This window comes from Myotis lucifugus, unplaced genomic scaffold (assembly GCF_000147115.1).
Source record: "Myotis lucifugus unplaced genomic scaffold, Myoluc2.0 scaffold_484, whole genome shotgun sequence".
Lineage (NCBI taxonomy): Eukaryota > Metazoa > Chordata > Mammalia > Chiroptera > Vespertilionidae > Myotis > Myotis lucifugus.
The window spans coordinates 81,447-85,358 of record NW_005871532.1 but is presented as its reverse complement, the minus strand read 5'-3'; the positions used below and the strand labels follow the sequence as shown (position 1 = coordinate 85,358).

Sequence of the window (3,912 nt, the reverse complement as noted above, 5' to 3'; positions counted from 1 at the left end):
GAGGCCCAGTGCCCGAAATTTCCTCGCGCCCACACTCTGTCTTTTTGCAATCTCCGGGCCTTCGGAGGGATGTCCGACTGCCAGTTTAAGCCCTGATCCTGCAGATCAGGCCCTAAACCCGGCAGTCGGACATCCCTCTTGCAATCCGGGACAGCTGGCTCTAACTGCTTGCCTGCCTGCCTGATCGCCCCTAAAACTCAAGCTTCTTCTTTTTGCATTTTTAATATTTATATTTCTTCTTCATTTTTTATTTTAAAAGTCAAGCTTCTTGAGAACATGAGGCATTTAACATTATTCCATATTCCTTACAGAGAGCTAAGCATGGTAAACACAGCAAACACTTAATACTTACGAGCTTCTATACAAACACCTTCCAAACAGGAGTGTTTTAATAGGCAGTCTCCAAACCCTTGAACTGGAAAACCTAAAAGCAGAGTGCTCAGATTTCAGGCATCAGGTACTATTAGCAGGAGTTCTATCCCAATTAAACTCTAATTCTGAGCTCTCAACAGTCTGGACAAACTGCCCTTCACTGTCTCCAAAGTTTCTTATTCATCACTATCCCATTTTCCTCTTTTTTTCTTGTTGAGTTCAATGTCTTATATCCACATCAGTATCAACATATCATACAAAACCCACCTGCCAGCCTAGCTGGGAAGGCAGGAGGGGGATCCATTGCAGCATAGAAAACTGGGGTTCTTGCCCAAAAAGAGGAGAAAATGGGTTTATAGTCAAGGAAACAAAATCAGAACTCAACACGATCAAGGACAAGCTTTGGAATTGCGTCGAGCGGAGGTCATGGGCAGCAATGCCTCTCGGCTGGCCCAGCAGTCCCTGCTGCAGCCTCGGTTCCTGGGAAGCCTGGGGTCAGGCAGGGCCCAGCTCTTGAGGTTATTTTCAATCATTTTGCTTTTGGGGGCGGAGGGCTTCTGGGCAGCAGCTCCATGTGGGGGTAACCAGTGCGGGTTTCACCTCAGGGTTGGGAGGGGAGGTTGGGTCTGTGGGGCGGCCCCAAATGTCACAGTGGAGGTTCTTGGAAGTGGCCAAGCGAAGTTCCTTCCTGCCTTCTTCCTGCCCTGACCCCAGGTCTATGCCTTAAAAATCAGGGCACCAGGCTGGGGCTGAGCACCCAGGGGCCTTTGTAAACATCTGAGCAGGCACAGGCAGGGGGAGCTTGGGGTACTGCAGGAACTGGTGGGGGCAGCCAGAGCTGGGGGAGGGCAGTGCCCATGGGGACCGGGGCATGGGGAGGAGGTATGCTCCTCTAACAGAGACTTAGAGGTACCGAGACTAAGAGAGACAGAGAAGACAGAGATGGGGATAGAAAGAGTGACAGGAAGAGAGACTCAGAGAAAACAAGAGAGAGACTGAGACAGAGAAAGATTCACAAAGAAGAGAGACAGGTGGACAGACAGATGGAGTCCTGTGCTGTATGAGTCAGTGGGCTGTGGGGGGTAGGGGTGGGGGGCCGGCCCGGGGCTGGCACGGGATGTGCAGTGTGACGGTAAGTGCGTCCTTGTGTTGCAGGAGGGAGGTGTGCTGGTCATGCCGCACCAGCTCCTGCAGAGACCCGAGCAGGTTGTCGGGCTCCGCAAAACCCAAGCCAGCCGCCGGGCGGTAGACGACACAGCGCTTGGTATCGCCGTCCACCCCCACCGAGCAGGCACAGCAGCCCGCTGGCTGCTCTCAGGGATGAGGGAGGTACCATCCCGCCTGCCGTCCAGCATTTCCTCATCCTGCGTGCAGTGGATCTTGCCCACACACCAGGTTCGCTCCTCACGGTGGGGGAGGGCACCCTCATCCTCCATCAGTGCAGACTGGGCTTCAGGCTCCTCGTGATTCCCAAGCACTCGTTGATTTTCTTCTGCCGGGCGCCTTCCTGAGCCATACCAGGTCCTGGTCTCGGATCTGCGCTGTTGCATGAGGTCTGGCTTCAGGCTGCTCATGCGCTGATCGATCTCCCGGTTGTCCGAGGCCCGTGTCCGCAGCTCCTGTTCCCGCTTCGTGCGGCTCTCATGGGTCCTGGCGATGCGAGACTTGCGCCGTTCTGAGCTCAGCAGGACCCTCTGCATCTCTTTTCATTGCCCTCAGGCCAAGCGCTCCAGGTACCCCTTGCTGCGCTTCTCTGGAGTCTGGCCCTGCTCTCCCAAGATCTGGATGGTTTCATTGAAGGCTTCCATTGCGGTGGCTTCATCTGTGGCTCCTGGGAGGTGCGTGTGCTCCTCGTAGAGCTGGTCCTACTCGCAGCTCCTGTCCCAGCTTCAAACCAAGGTAACAAACCAAACCTTTAATTCTGATCTTCCTCCCCGCAAGGCAGCAGCAAACCTCAATCGAAATAATTTCCCGCCAGAAGTCACGTCCAAATACTGCAGGACTGAGGACTAGAGGGCTGACTATGCACATGCGCAGTAACAGGCTCATGGTCTAGCTCTGGGTGCCCAGGCTCCCCCACAATCCCACAGTCCTCTGGGCGCCCAGGCTCCCCCACAATCCCACAGTCCTCTGGGCGCCCAGGCTCCCCCACAATCCCACAGTCCTCTGGGCGCCCAGGCTCCCCCACAATCCCGCAGTCCTCTGGCCGCACACTTCTGGTCTCTCTAGCTCCTCCATAAGTGTGTTTCCTTCAGTCCCGTTGCAAGTCCAGGGCCTCTAGTTGGAGGATTTTTCTGTTCTTTGGCATTGATAGCTGTTTGCTATTTGGAATCAGTGAAGTTTTGGGACCACAGCCGCTGCCGTGAACATGTCGGCCCCAAGAGCACTCATGAGACAACCGCCCATTCAGTCCCGGGCTGGCGCTGTCCTGGCCGCAATGAGAAAGGCACTGTGCTGAGCCGTTTCCAATCGGGTCTTCCTCTTCCTTCCCCAGCTCACCCCACACCTACTCGGGCGACCACCCCAACCCCGCAGACCCTTAAGACCTTCCCCCCTATTTATCCGACTTTCCCCCATCAAACTCGCACCCTAGCATTGCCTACGGGCGCCCCTAACCGCTCCCTGGGTGGCGAGGCCAGCCTGGGCCAGGGGCCTGGTATTCTGGTCGTTCTGGTCATTCCGGTAGCTGGCTTTTTATATATATAGATGTCACGTGGTCATGAGGTCAAAGGGCATATACAAACCTGAGTAAAAACCTGAAAGTTGCTCAATGGTCAAAACGATTTAACAACAATATCTCTGACCTGAGCTTTCCACAATAACAGTAGGTATCATTTCATGAACATGTTTTACTGCCAAGGTTTGGTCTAAACCCTTGACATGCATAATCTCATTTAGTGCTTTAACCTGCAGAGGTGGGCATTGGTCACAGGTGAGGGAGGTCAGGCTCTGAGCAGGTGTGTAAGCTGGTCAGGGGCACCTCTGGGCTGCAGCCTCTGCGAGTTGGCTCCTGAGAGTCAAGCAATGCCTCCCGCCTCTCCATACAGCTCCCGGTGCAGGTTGAGCCAAATCAGCCTCTTGTCTTGTTTACGTGATTAAATGTTCTTGGAAAGATTAAAGCAGGAGGTGGCAGAGGGTGGGGTTTGAACCTGACTTTGGTGGGCAGGTGGTAAGGCAGACCGGGGGAGAGGGGCTGAGGAGTGGGCAGGTGGTAAGGCAGACCAGGGGAGAGGGGCTGAGGGGTGGGCAGGCACCATGCTTGGAAGACTGTGCAGTATCCCGTGGCATCATTATCTCAGAATAGAGGCCTTTTCGAATTAAGACTAGCCTTACCCTGGCCGGTTTGGCTCAGTGGATAGAGCGTTGGCCTGCGGACCCAAGGGTGCCGGGTTTGAGTCTGGTCATGGGCACCCACCTCGGTTGTAGGCTCCTCCCTGGCTCAGGCCGCTGGTCGGGCGTGTGCAAGAGGCAACCAATCAATGTGTTTCTCTCACATGGGTGTTTCTCTCTCTCTCTCCCTCTCCCTTCCACTCTCTCTAA

At 54.8% G+C, this 3,912-nt stretch overlaps 1 pseudogene; it reads right to left on the bottom strand.

Annotated features, from left to right (window-relative positions):
- Positions 1 to 1,437: 1,437 nt before the first annotated feature.
- LOC102441469 overlaps positions 1,438 to 3,912 on the bottom strand; it is a 6,241-nt pseudogene continuing 3,766 nt past the window's right edge.